At 46.7% G+C, this 15,406-nt stretch overlaps 1 protein-coding gene and 1 pseudogene across 20 annotated transcripts in view; one reads left to right on the top strand and one right to left on the bottom strand.

Annotated features, from left to right (window-relative positions):
• Window positions 1–15,406, top strand: part of LOC140424893 (sickle tail protein-like) — a 931,095-nt gene that overhangs the window by 748,081 nt on the left and 167,608 nt on the right. The gene's annotated exons all lie outside the window — the stretch shown is intronic.
• On the bottom strand, window positions 5,920–9,348 carry LOC140425639 (large ribosomal subunit protein eL31-like; annotated as a pseudogene).

Genomic DNA, 15,406 nt, shown 5'->3' with positions numbered 1-15,406 from the left:
AGTAATCATAAAGACGTGTAGAATTGGGACTGAAGAGTGTGCTGATACTCATGATAGACAGGTGAGAATTAGGACGGAGTGAGCAGTGTGTTACCTTCCGTCCCCTGCTGAAGGAGGAGAACTTTGTGCGGCACTCGTCTGCAGTCCCAGAAGTGAGGGAGTTTACAGTCAGTACCAGTTCCATCATCATCGAGGTGTAATTTGCATTTCTCACTTCTGCCCCTCTCTAGCTTGTGTGTTCTTGTTTTTCTTTCTCGTGTTCTCTCATTCGTGTGTGATACTCTTCCTGCTTTTGGGGTCCTCTATCGCACGCACTCTTACCCTCACTCTTGTGCCTTTTTTTTTTTTTCTTGTCTCTGCTTACTCTCCTCCTGACTTCTCTTTTTCTTTCCAATGCTCCCTTGGTGTCTTTCTTTTTTGTGCCCTCTATCTCTCCCTATCTCTTGTTAGCTCTGCTCTCCCACTCTCCTGTGTCTGCCTCATGCAAAAATGCCTCTGCCTTTCTCACATGGCCTTGTGTGCCTTTTTGATGTCTGCTATAATTAAAAATAACTGTGTGGGTCGGAGAGGGCAAGGTGTCAGAGATTTATAGAGAGATGAGGGAAGAGGGGGAGGAGTCGGTGGGCGAACTAAAAAGAAAGTGGGAAGAAGAATTAGGGGAGGAGATAGAGGAGGGTATGTGGGCTGATGCCCTAAGCAGGGTAAATTCCTCTTCCTCATGCGCCAGGCTTAGCCTGATTCAATTTAAGGTGCTACATAGAGCACACATAACGGGGGCAAGATTGAGCAGGTTCTTTGGAGTGGAGGACAAATGCGGGAGGTGTGGCGGGAGCCCGGCAAACCATGCACATATGTTTTGGGCGTGCCCGGCACTGGAAGGGTATTGGAAGGGAGTGACGGGAATGATTTCGCAGGTGGTGAAGGCCCGGGTCAAACCAGGCTGGGGGTTAGCTCTATTTGGAGTTGCGGAAGAGCCGGGAGTGCAGGAGGCGAAAGAGGCCGATGTCGTGGCCTTTGCGTCCCTCGTAGCCCGGCGCAGGATCCTACTCATGTGGAAGGAGGCGAAACCCCCCGGACTGGAGGCCTGGGTAAACAATATGGCGGGGTTTATTAAACTGGAGCAGATAAAGTTTGCCCTGAGAGGATCGGCTCAAGGGTTCACCAGGCGGTGACAGCCATTTCTCGACTACCTAGGGGAACGTTAGAGGGAAGACGGATGACCAGCAGCAGCAACCCAGGGGGGAGGGGGGGGGGGGGGGGGGAGGAGGCAGTTGAGTATAGGTCAATAGAGTACGAGGTTTTGTTACTTGTATATTATTCCTACTATTATTATTATTGTTAAAAAGTTTAAAAATTTCTGTTTTGTTACTGTTATCGTTTCGCTTGTTTTGTAAGCGGGAAAAATGTTGCTCAGGGAAAAAAATTTCAATAAAATATATATTTTTTTTAAAATTAAAAATAACTTCTGATAAAGGGTTAATGTGGTGACAATTTGAATTCATGAAAGAATTGGGTTTGTTGAGCTACATGATCTTTTCCTTTCTTTTAATATTCTTGGTATTTGTTGCCCAGTACATATGCTTATTTATGATGCTGAAGCTGGATGTCAGTGACAGGTTATCAGCGAAAAACTGTTCCCATTAGCTGAGATACAAGATCAAGGAGAAACCGATTTAAGGTTTCGGGCAAGAGATACAGAAGAACATTTTATGCAGTGAGTGCGAATGACCTGGAATTCACTTCCTACAAGTGAATTGTGGAAGTAGAGACTGTCAATGGTTTCAAAAAGAAATTGGGTAGTCACTCGAAGGGAAATAAATATGCAGGGCCATGGAGGGGAGTGGGACTGAATGAATTGCTCTACAAGGACTCGATGGGCCGAATGGGGGCCCTTTGTGCAAGTACGCCTCCTCAAACAAAACTGTGAAAACACAAATTACAATTTTCATGGATTAGTACTGCTTTGAAGATGTCTCTTTCTGTTAGGCATTAAACCATAAGACATAGGAACAGAATTAGGCCACTTGGTCCATCGAGTCTGCTCCGCCATTCAATCATGGCTGATATTTTTCTCATCCCCATTCTCCTGCCTTCTCCCCATAACCCCATATCCCCTTATTAATCAAGAACCTATCTATCTCTGTCTTAAAGACACTCTGCGATTTGGCCTCCACAGCCTTCTGCGGCAAAGAGTTCCACAGATTCACCACCCTCTGGCTGAAGAAATTCCTCCTCATCTTTGTTTCAAAGGATCATCCCTTTAGTCTGAGATGGTGTCCTCTAGTTCTAGTTTTTCCTGCAAATGGAAACATCCTCTCCAAATCCACTCTATCCAAGCCTCACAGTATCCTGTAAGTTTCAATAATAAGATCCCCCCTCATCCTTCTAAGCTCCCAATGAGTACAGACCCAAAGTCCTCAACCGTCCTCATACGACAAGCATCTTTGGAAATTTGATGGAGTCAAAGCAATGAGTTTTGATGCCTGTTGAGATTTATTACTAATAGTTGCATGCTTGCATCATGGTTGCATTCTTGTTCCAGAATTTGAGAATTTGAGCGACAAACCTACTAGAGCACAGTGGCAATGTATTTTGAGTTACAATATGTTTTGCAGTGTCATTTTTTTTTAGCCAAGCTTTCACTCGTGGACCAGTCCCATTTAATTTTATGGCGACTTTCTGCCAGCTTTTGCCAAGTTCTTCAGCCCTCAGACAAAGAGAAATTTTGACAAAGCTCTCGTCCTTTGTTCTGGCTGAATTTTTTTCTGAAGTGGCTCTGTGCCACAGTGCATCAATTTGGCTCCCTTCCATTTTTCAGGTCCTTGAGACTGCATCTGTTTTGGCATTTTTGTGCATTCCATTAATCATCAAACTTCAAAAACTAATGGTCGGTGTTACAGTGAAGATTTGATATCTTGTACAAACAACTTTGCCATAAATTAATCATAGCCTTTGAAAATGTAGGTACAAATAATAGGTATTCTATTGGCCACATCAAAATCTTTCTATCCTGTTATAATGTAATTTTTTTGTCTCATAACTGCTGTGAAAAGCAGAAGGTGTTTTCACTTGACGGAAAGCCAGACCTTGGTGTTTCACTGATGTGAGAATATATATGTGGTTTCCTTATTGCATCAGGCATGTAAAAGAAATGGAACTTCAGTATGGCATGGTTTAAATACAGAAATATTGCTTAACCGTTTGTTTGCTACATCAGAATGTGTTCTTCGTTCAAATTAATTGATGTAAGGTGATTTCTTCATAACTGCTTTGAACTGATGTTCATGCAGGAAACTGGAACCACCTAATATTGATCTGCATAGGATTGGGTTCTAGCTTTTGCTTTAAATCCTTTGCAATCCTCTTAGTTGACAAAAGAGCCTGAATTGTCACTTGGCTTTATTAAAGCAATGGAAACTTTGAGTTTCAGCCCATCTTATTTCAACCCCTTGTCTAGTTTCATCAAGACCTTTCAACGGACCTGTAAACGTTATTTTATTTCCATGAGGTTTTGAAAGGTTTAAGAGGTTGCTTTTGTTGAAAACTAAGATATGTTTGCAAAGAGGTCTGGATCCCAGACAATTTTGATTGCTGAAAAACACACTTTTTTGTGGTTGAAGCTTTTAATTTTCTGTTGTCATCAGGACAATTCGCAAAAATACCAACGTCAGGGAAAATATTAAAGAACAGATCCTAAAGGGTTATAATCTGGATTACTACCCGGGCCACGTGCAAATTGGCATAGGGATGAGAAAATTAGGGAAGTAAACACATGGTTAAAAGAGTGGTGTGGGAAAGAGGGTTTCCATTTCATGGGGCATTGGATCTGTATTGGGACAGGAGGAATTTGAACTGTTGGGACCAGTGTTCTAGTGGAAAGGATAAATAGGGCGGTCACAAGGACTTTCAACTCGCAAGTGGGGGTGAAGGGAAGGGTAACCCTACGAGAAGTATAATGGTTAATGGGAAGCAAAGCAGCAGGTTAGCACGTGGGGAGGTGGGTTCAACTACATGGAAAATTATGAAAAAAGTTAAAGGGAAGAAGAACTCCGAAGATATTATTAATGGAGGTGTTACAATTCAAAACGAAGGTATAAAAACTAGCATAAGGGCACTTTAGCTGAATGCTCGTAGCATTTGAAACAAGGTAAACGAGTCTACGGTACGAATCATCGTGAATGAGTATGATTTAGTGGCCATGACAGAGACATGGTTGCAGGGTGGTCACGATTGGGAGTTAAATATCCAGGGGTATCTGACTATTCGGATGGACAGACAGGAAGATAAGGGAGGTGGTGTAGCTCTGATATTCAAGGATGACATCAGGGCAGTAGTGAGAGATGATATAGGTTCAATGGAGAAAAAAGTTGAATCCATTTGGTTGGAAATTAGAAATAGTAAGGAGAAAAGGTGACTGATAAGCGTAGTCTATGGGCCAGCAAATAATAACATTACAGTGGGGCGGGCAATAAACAAAGAAATAACTGGTACATGTAAAAATGGTACGGCAATTATCATGAGGGATTTTAATCTACATGTCAATTGGTCAAACCAGATCAGTCAAGGCAGCCTTGAGGAGGAGCTTAGAATGCATCCGTGATAGTTTCCTTGAATAGTAAGTAATGGAGCCTAAGAGGGAACAAGCTATCCTAGATTTGGTCCTGTGAGGGCAGCACGGTGGCGCAGTGAGTTAGCCCTGGTGCCTCGCGGCGCTGAGGTCCCAGGTTCGATCCCAGCTCTGGGTCACTGTCCGTGCACATTCTCCCCGTGTTTGCATGGGTTTCGCCCTCACAACCCAAAAAATGTGCAGGCTAGGTGGATTGACCACGCTAAATTGCCCCTTAATTGGAAAAAATGAATTGGGTACTATAAATTAAAAAAAAAAAAAAAGATCTGGTCCTGTGTAATGAGACGGGAATCGTTAATGATCTCGTAGTTAAGAATCCTCTCGGAAGGAGCGATCACAGTATGGTTGAATTTAAAATACAGATGGAGGGTAAGAAGGTAAAATCCAATACCAGTGTCTTGTAATTAAACAAAGGAGACTACAATGGAATGAGGGCAGCACAGTAGCATAGCATAGTGGTTAACACAGTTGCTTCACAGCACCAGGGTCCCAGACTTGGCTTGGGTCACTGTCTGTGTGGGGTCTGCACGTTCTCCCCGTGTCTGTGTGGGTCTCCTCCGGGTTCTCCGGTTTCCTCCCACAGTCCAAAGATGTGCAGGTTAGGTGAATTGACCATTCTAAATTGCCCTTAGGCAAAAATGTTAGGTGGTGTTACGGAGATAAAGGGGGATAGGGTGGAGGCGTGGTGCTGGCTCGATGGGCTGAATGGCCTCCTTCTGCACTGCAAACTCTACGGTTAGCTAAGATAGACTGGGAGCAAAGACTTTATGGTGGGACAATTGAGGAACAATGGAGGACTTTCGAAGCAATTTTTCACTGTGCTCAGCAGTGAAAAGGGATAATCAACCATGGATATCTAAGGAAATAGAGGAGGGTATCAAATTGAAAGAAAATACATACAAAGTGCCAAAGATTAATGGGAAACTAGTGAATTGGGAAATCTTTAATAGATCAGCAGAAAGCCACGTAAGCTATAAAGAAAAATAAAATTATGAGAGTAAACTAGCTCAGAATATAAAAACAGATAGCAAATGTTTCTACAAATATATAAAATGAAAAAGAGTGGCTAAGGTAAACATTGGTCCTTTAGAGGATGTGAAGGGGTATTTGATAATGGGAAATGAGGCATTGAACAGGTATTTTGTGTCGTTCTTCACAGTGGAAGACACAAATAACATGTCAATAATTGATGGCAAGGAGGCTATGGCAGGTGAGGATCTCCAAACGATCATTATCACTAAGGAGGTAGTGTTGGGAAGCTTTTCACAGTTTATTTTTTTAACATTTACAATTTAGTTTTCATCAATGTTAAATGTCTGCAGACCTTTATAGGATGTGACAGGAACATAAGGTACCAATGTGTAGAGTTTGTTCGGAGAGTCCTCACCCTTGTTACGCTTTCTGGATAAACGCACATGAATGCGATCTTTACACCTTTGGCCCAAACAGCCTTGTTCAAACAAGTATCAATGCAGACATCTGGAGTGCCTATCTCCTTCACTGCAAATTTACGGATCTCCTTAATGGCACGGGGAGCACGTTATTTAAAACCCATGCCATGGATGCGCTTGTGCACATTTATTGTATATTCTCTCGTAACCACCTCGTTGATGCCAGAACGGCCCTTTTTCTTCTCTCCACCTTTCTTAGCAGGAGCTATCTCGACGGGGAAATGTCGGAAAGGGAGTGTTGGGAAGCTAATGAGGCTAAAGGTAGACAAGCCTCCTGGCCCTGATGCAATGCCTCCCAGGGTACTAAAAGAGATGGCGGGGGAAATAGAAAATGCGCTTGTGGTAATTTACCAAAATGCGCTGGACTCTGGGGCGGATTGAGCAAATTGGAATACAGCAAATGTGACGCCACTGTGGCGAGGCAGTGGCATAGTAGTATTGTCGCTGGGCTAGTTATCCAGAGACCCAAAGCCATGTTCTGAGGCCCTGGGTTCAAATCCAGCCATGGCAGATGGTGAAATTGGAATTCAATTTAAAAAAATCTAAAATTAACTGTCTAAAGATTTTTGGGGCGTCACGTGTCGCAGTGGTTAGCACTGGGACTGCGTCGCTGAGGACCCGGGTTCAAATCCTGGCCCTGGGTCACGTGTGAAGTTTGCACATTCTCCCCGTGTCTGCGTGGGTTTCACCCCACAACCCAAAGATAATAATATGTGCAGGTTAGGTGGATTGGCCACGTTAAATTGCTCCTTCATTGGAAAAAAAATAATTGGGTACAAAAACAATGTGACGCCACTATTTAAAAACAGAGGTTGACAAAAGGCGGGTAACAATAAGCCGGTTACAAACACAAAACCCCAGTGAAGATTTACCACTGGAAACACTAAGAGCTCTTGCCTGTGTTAACTCCGCTTCAGTTTTCTTCGGGCAGACTTCTGAACATTTACTCGATGCTTTTTTAGGTGGGATCTCTCCGTGAGACAAACACAACTGAAAATTACGCTCACTATTACTTTAATACACAGAGAGGTGTCCCAGGTAGGGGACAAGTGAGGGAGACAGGGAGATATCACAAACACAAAAGCAGGGGACAGAAACAAGTCCCAGTAAAGAAAAAAAGGAGCAGAAAAACAGGTCAGTCAGTAAAGAGATTTCAATCAGCAAGTGTGCTGTGGGCTGGCTGTGCAGATCTGATACAGATCTGATATGAATTCCTTAAACTCAGTTCCTCATCAAGCTTTTTGCAAGATGTTTTACTGGAGAGATCAGGGGCGGGATTCTCCGACCACCCCACCAGGTCGGAGAATCGCCGGGAGGCGGCGTGAATCATGCCCCCGCCGGCCGACGAATTCTCCGGCACCGGAGATTCGACGGGGGCGGGATTCGCGTTGCGGCGGGTCCCGCCCAGCGATTTTCCGGCCCGTGATGGGCCGAAGTCCCGCTGCTGTAATGCCGGTCCCGCCGCCGTGAATTAAACCACCTCCCTTACTGGCGGGACCAGGCGGCGTGAGTGGGCTCCGGGGTCCTGGCGATCTGGCCCCGGGGGGGGGGTGCCCCCATGGTGGCCTGACCCGCGATCGGGGCCCACCGATCCGCGGGCAGGCCAGAGCCGTGGGGGCACTCTTTTCCCTCCGCGTCAGTCATAGCCTCCGCGATGGCCAACGTGGAGCTGACCCCCCCCTGCACATGCACGGGGATGACGTCAGCAGCCGCTGACGCTCCTGTGCATGCGCGGACTTCCGGTGGCCGGCGGAGTCCCTTCGGCCCCGGCTGGTGTGGCGCCAAAGGCCTTCCACACCAGCTGTGGGGACGGCTACCACTCCGGCGCGGGCCTAGCCCCTAAAGGTGAGGGCTTGGCCCCTAAAGATGCGGAGAAATCCGCAACTTTGGGGCGGCCTGACGCCAGAGTGGTTCACGCCACTCCATCCCGCCGGGACCCCCCGCCCCGCCGGGTAGGGGAGAATCCCGCCCCAGATCTTCTGCCTCCACTTTCTGGTCCGCACACACTTTAGGGTTAGGGGAGTCACTAACCCTAACTTTTTCCACAACTTGGAACCACCAAAGAACTCCTGGGACCACTCCTATATCCCAGTTGCACAGCCAGCCCACAGCACACTTGCTGCTTGAAATCTCTTTACTGACTGACCTGTTTTTCTGCTCCTTTTTTTCTTTACTGGAACTTGTTTCTGTCCCCTGCTTTTGTGTTTGTGATATCTCCCTGTCTCCCTCACTTGTCCCCTACCTGGGACACTTCTCTCTGGGTTAAAAACTGACTGACTAGCAAATGATGTGGAGGTGCCGGCGTTGGACTGGGGTGGGCACAGTAAGAAGTCTTACAACACCAGGTTAAAGTCCAGCAGGTTTATAACCTTTATAAACCAAATAAACCCGTTGGGCTTTAACCTGGTGTTGTAAGACTTCTTACTGTGACTGGAAAATGACTGACTCTTAAAAACTGAACATTGGCCCTTAATCTGAGCTGGGGAACCTATTAACACACTCGCAGCAAGTCCCACCCTTGTCCAATCCACAGTACCTTCATTGGAACATGCTGTATCTTAATGAATTGAATTCATAACATGCTTTTGTTTGATGTTTGCAATATCTTTATTACTGATGAAAGCAAATGAACAGTTGACGGTTTAATGTTCCAGCTATGGCAGAATAAAGTTGTGTTCCTGCATCAACAACAATCCCATCACACCTTTTACATAATAAATCATCCCCAGACTCATCACAGTGACATTATGAAACAAAATATCACAGCGAACCATATAAGGAACTATCAGGACAGATGAGCAGACGTTTGGTCAAACAAGTTGGTAGTGAGGTACCTCTCAAAGGAGGAAAGAGATGTGGAAATGTTAGAGCTGGAATTCCAGGGTATCGAGCCCAGGCAGCTGAAGACACGGGCATCAGTTAAAATCAGGGGTGGCCAAGGGTAGCATTCGAGGAGCGCAGATATCTTGGATGGTTGTGGGGCTGGAGGAGATTACAGAGATGAGATGGGGTAAGTTTATGAAAACAAGGATAAGAATTTAAAAATTGAGGTGTTGCTTACCCGGGGGACAGTGTAGGTCAGTCAACACAGGGGTGATGGGTGAATGGGATTTGGTGTGAGTTAGAACATGGACAGCAGAGTTTTGGATGAGGGAGGGTAGAATATGGACCTCTGGCCAGGAGTGCATTAGAATAGTCAAAATTCTGAAACACAACAGAGTTACATGCCTTGTGCAGCTTCACCGTCCTCATCTGGGAAGAGGAATGCATTTCTCGGACAGATCATGATTACAGTCAAGAGGGGAGACAAATCCGATTGCAGTAACTACAGAGGCATCTCCCTGCTGTCTACACAGGGTAGATCATTGCAATTATCCTATTTAATTGCCTCCTCCCATGGCTGAAGAGCTCCTTGCAAAGCCATGGTGTGGTTTTCACCCATTGAGAGGCACCACAGATGTGATAATCTCTGCACAGCAAATTTGAGAAATATCAGAATCCGCACTAACCACTCTACATGACCATTTTTTAATCTCACCAAAGTAACCATGAATTCTCAACCTCAAATTTGGCTTCCCTCAAAGTTGTTACCATCCTCTGCCTCCTCTACTGTGACATATAAGCCATGATACCATCAGAACCACCACTGAGGCTAACGCAGTGAAGGATGGGATAAAACAAGGCTGTGTCATTGCACCAACCCTTTTCTCCATGACACTCGCTACAATACTGCACCTCCCCTCTGGGAAATTACCCATAGGCATGGAGAAAATTCACAGAACAGATGGGAAACCGTTCAACCTATGTTATTTTCAATCCAAAACCAACATCACTCCAACCTCAGTGATAGAACTTCATTGTGCAGATGACACTTGTGTGTGCGCTCACGCAGAAACTGAGCTCCAGGTCATTTCTGACTCCTCCGAAGTTTGTGAAAACTGGCCTTTCACAAAACATCTGGAAAATTAAGGTCATCTTCAAATCAGGTCCTACAGCACAACCCCTTCCTTGCCAATTAAGATCAACAGTGAGATCTTGGGAAATGTGGACTATATTCCGTACTTTGGTAGCCTCCCTTTGAAGGCGGACGTGGATGACAAAATTCATCTTTACCACCAATGTGCCAGCTCAGTCTTCAGCTAACTAAGAAAAAGATTTTGCAGGACTAGGACGTCAAACCCAAGACTAAAGTCTTGAATTATCGCACACTGATCCTTACGTTCCCATAATCTTCAGAGACTTGGGCAATCTACACAGGCGTATCAAAGCATTAGAGAAGTACCATCAGTAGTGCCTTTTGAAAATCCTCCAAATTAAATGGCAAGAAAGACCGCATCCTCTCTCTCAAGCCAACTTGCCTCGCATCAAGACACTAATCACTGAAAGCCAGTTTCCCTGGGTGGGACATGTCGTTCGTATGTCTGACACCAGACTCTTAAAACCATAGAATTCCTACAGTACAGAAGGAGGCCATTCGGCCCATTGAGTCTGCACCAACCCTCTGAAAGAGCACCCTACCTAGGCCTACTGCCCCTTTCAATCTCCCTAACTCCACCCAACCAGCATATCTTTGGACACAAAGGGGCAATTTAGCATGGCCAATCTACCTAACCTGCACATCTTTGGACTGTGGTAGGAAACCGGATCACCTGGAGGAAACCCATGCAAATATGGGGCGAAAGTAACACCACACAGACAGTTGCCCGAGGCCGGAATTGAACCCTGGTCCCTGGCACTGTGAGACAGCAGAGCTAACCACTATGCCACCATGCCGCCACAAAACAACTAATTCTACTGGGAACACGGTCATGTCAGGAGACTCTCATGAGGGGGCTAGCAGAAAAGCTGAGGGATGTTCTTAAAGCATCCATAGATTTCATACAATCCCAGCACTGTATAAGTACACATTTGGCCCATCACGTCTGCACTGACCCTCCAAAAGAGCACCCTACCTAGACCGACGCCCCCATGTTGTTCCCGATTGGCTATGCCAAATTTCCCCTTGGTGTCCAAAACGATGTGTAGATTAGATTAAAGGGTTAATGGGATAGGGTGGGAGAGTGAGCTTGGGTGAAGCACTCTTTCAGAGGGCCGGGGCAGACGCAATGAGCTGCATGGCCTACTTCTGCACTGTAAGGATTCTATGGCAACCCTGTTACCCCACCTAATTTGCACATCATTGCACATCATGGGACAATTTAGCATGGCCAATCCAAAAGAGGCCACCATGGCGATTCTCCGCCGGCAACTGGCCGAGTTCCCGTCAGTGTGGTTTACTCATGGTTCCACCTGGCGAGCACTTGGAGTGGCAGCTGCGGACACAGTCCGTGACCGGCCTGGTGGGGGGTGGGGGGGATCCGTCACCAAGGGGGGCCTCCAGGACGGCCAGGCTCGCAAACGGGTGCCAACAATCGGCAGGCGCGCACAATCTGGGGGGGGCAATATTGTGGGGGCCGGCCTGCTGTGTGGGCCTGTCACTTTGCGCGGGGCAGCCGCCACGCGATGCGCGGTCCCGTGGCCGGAAGTACAGGGCCCCGTATCGGCACCCGGAGCTGCGTGGACTACTCCGTGGCCCAGTTAGCCCCCTTCAAAATGGAGTATCACTCTGGACTTTCTAGAAAAAAGTCCAGAGTGATTCACGCCCGTTTTCTCGCAGGCGTGGAGACATAGCCCCATTATCAGAGAATGTGGAGAACACGGGCTGTGGTTCTGGAACGTGGGGGTGGTCCGCTCTTACAGGAACTCCACAATGGGCACGCGGAAGTTCCCAAAATGAAGATATTGGCCCACAGTTACATCTGGTGGCTTGGAATAGACGGTGACATTGAGAATTGGCTCAGCATTGTGTGCCGTGCCAGGAACACCAGAAGTTGCCACTGGCAGCGCCCCCCCACCAGTGGGAATGCCGGGTGACCCTGGTCCCGTCTCCACATTGACTTCACAGGACCGTTCCAGGGATCCATATTCCTCATCATAGTTGACGCCCACTCAAGTGGATGGAGGTACACTGGATGCAAGCAACTACTGCGAATTCCTGGGTCGAATGGCTACGCCAGACATTCAGCACTCACAGCTTACCCGAGTACTAGTTTCGGATAACGGGATGGTTTTCACCAGTGTTGTATTCAGCTCATTTATGCATTCATACGGGATTTGCCACGTGCGCACCTCTCCGTACCACCCAGCCTCGAATAGATTAGCCGAGCGGGCGGTCCAAACACTGAAACCGGGAATAAGGAAGCAGACCTTGGGATCTTTAGAGACATGGTTGACCCGGATCCTTTTCTGCTATCGGACCTCCGCCGCCTCCGCGCTCGGTGAGCCTGGTACTTCCGGACATTGGCGGGAAGTCCGCCGAATCCAGGACAGGTCTGAGGCAGACATGGGCCATGTAGACCCTGCCAAGTTTCTCCCCGGTTGACTCAGTATATGGTATTACCACAGACCGGACTGGTCTACAAGATGTTCCATCCTTTATGGAGCAGTGGTGGCATAGTGGTATTGTCACTGGACCAGGAACCCAGGGAAATGCTCTGGGGACATGGGTTCAAATCCCGTCATTGCAGATGGTGAAACTTGAATTCAAAAGAAATCTGGAATTAAAAGCCTAATGATGACCATGAACCATTGCTGATTGTCCTGAAAACCCATCTGGTCTTTTAGGGAAGGAAATCTGCCATCATAGAATTTACAGAGCAGAAGGAGGCCACTCAGCCCATCGAGTCTGCACCGGCTCCCGGAAAGAGCACCCCACCCAAGGTCAACACCGCCACCCCATCCCCATAACCCAGTAACCCCACCCAACACCAAGGGCAATTTTGGACACTAAGGGCAATTTATCATGGCCAATCCACCTAACCCGCACATCTTTGGACTGTGGGAGGAAACCGGAGCACCCGGAGGAAACCCACGCACACACGGGGAGGATATGCAGACTCCACACAGACAGTGACCCAAGCCAGAATCGAACCTGGGACCCTGGAGCTGTGAAGCAATTGTGCTATCCACAATGCTACCGTGCTGCCCACTACCGTGCTGCCATCCTTACCTGGCCTGGCTTACATGTGACTCCAGACCCAAGGCAATGTGGTTGACTCTTAACTGCACCCTCAAGGGCAATTACGGATGGGCAATAAATGCTGGCACAGCCAGCGATGCCCACATCCCATGAACGAATTTTTAAAAACCCACGCGCTCCACTCAGAAACATTAATCTCCTGTCCGGTACATGCCCGAGGCCATCCCTGGGCAAAGAGGACGAGGGGCCCTCACACCAGTTCATAAACGCGGACGTTAATCAAGACCTGGGGGTGGGAGGGATGTTACAATTCCCACGGAGGTCACGGGTTGTCGACCATAACGTCTACAGAATATGAATTTCCCGGTAACGGGCCGGTACTTCCCCTTTAATGAGGGGAGCCCACAGAGTGAAGGTCGGGGCAGGAGACCTTTCGGAGAGTGGAGTAGTGAATGTATGTATCAATAAACCTTTATTTCTGCCTCTACCCTTCGTTCCATGTGATCACTCTGTGCAGATTCTACAGGAGTGGAGGCAAGTCATCCTTTATCCTGTGGGGCTGCCTAAGAAGTAAAATGTGGCAAGTTTAAATTCAACAAAAGCAACCCATCAAAAGTTGATGTCTTAGACACTTGTATATAAAATCACACCAAAGAAGTAGGTAAAACTATTGATGTGCAGATCCTGTGCAAATCCAGCCCATGGAGGCATAGCCATCTGTTCAAGGCATCGAAAAGGTTATTTAGAAAAATAAAAGGTTATTTAAAAAAAAAGAAAATACTAAATGGGCAAGTTGGGTTTTAAAACCCTTCAGAAATACGTATTAACATATAAATGGGTCTATAAATTTTCAAGTGCTGAGACCTATACAAGCCTTCTAATATCTTGCTAAGTCATAGTTAATTTAAGTGACAGCTTTATCTAACCTAATGGGTCTTCTGTAATGTGTTAAGGGAACTGATGTGTTGTAAATGTAAGCATCAGTATCTCTAAAGTGTTCAAATTGAGTTGGATGAAAAATTTGGAATGATGCCAAGAAAATCTTCAACTGCTTTTTCATCTTTACAACACAAATATAAATATCAGATCACCTCATTTTGAAAGGTGCTCCTTTTACCCTGCTCCCTTTAGCGGAGTGTGTACATCATTTGAAGAAAGGAACCCTTTGAATCTCCAGTTATGTATTTTCTGCTTTGTTTCTGTCTCAAATTTCATAGTTTTAATGTGTAATATAACCTTTCAACTCATCCGGCATGTTGTGTGTGCGTGTATGATAATGAGTGGAGGGTGGGTAGCTGTTGGCAGAGAGCAGAAAATTTCCCTTCCCAATACCCACCTTCAGTTATTACCAGATCCGAGAGAGAAAATGTGGGGTGCGATCTACTGCACCCAAAAAGCAGTAACTTGGTCGTTAACTGGCAGGAGACGCCGCTCCTGGGGTCAACCCAGCTCGGCAGCATGGCACTTCCAAAGTGCCAAACTGGCATTATTTTGTGCAGTGATGATTAGGAGGGGGGGGGGGGAATGCCCTGCGCGGATGAGCTGGGGCAGGACCTGGGGACCCCCTTACAGTGAGGTGGGGCTCGGAGGTTGGTGGTTGGGGGTCGCGTCGGGGACGCGTGAGATGGGGATGTCATTTAAAAATTATGTCCAAATCTCTCCCTGCACTGAGGAGTTTTGGCGAACGGGGCTCCTCAGTGAGGCCTCGGCTGCACGCTCCCAGCTGAGGTCACATATCTAAACCGGAGTTGTGTTAGATATAATTGTGTTTCTTGGCCCTGCGTGCTCCAGGAAACAAGCAGCCAAATGTGCTCGCTATAGGACATAGTTCCCATTTGGTTAAATCGCGCCTGTTGTGTGCCGTTTTGCGAGTAAATCTTCCTCTGCCCTGTGCCTTGCAGATCTACATTTCCTACTAAAGGGCAGAGGAAAAAGAAACATATTCATGACACTAACTTTCATTCACATCTCTCACTGGGCCTGTGTCTTTTTTGATAGACACAATCACAGCAATTTCCCCCAACTTCTCCCAATCAGTTGTTGCCCTCTAAACCCCTCCAGCCAGAGCATTCTACCAAGGCTGACTCCCCACCCTATCCCGGCAGCCCAGTAACCTAACCTACAAATGTTTGGGCACGAAGGGGCAATTTAGCATGGCCAATCCACATTTTTGGATTGAATTGAAGGAAGTTTTTAAAAAATAATTTGGAGTACCCGAATTATTTTTTTTCCAATTAAGGGGCAATTTGGCGTGGCAAATTCACCTATCCTGCACATTTTCTTTTTGGATTGTGGGGCAGACACAGGGAG

The sequence above is a fragment of the Scyliorhinus torazame genome, chromosome 6 (assembly GCF_047496885.1).
Source record: "Scyliorhinus torazame isolate Kashiwa2021f chromosome 6, sScyTor2.1, whole genome shotgun sequence".
NCBI lineage: Eukaryota > Metazoa > Chordata > Chondrichthyes > Carcharhiniformes > Scyliorhinidae > Scyliorhinus > Scyliorhinus torazame.
The sequence above is the reverse complement of the archived record's forward strand: the minus strand, read 5'-3'. Positions and strand labels throughout refer to the sequence as shown.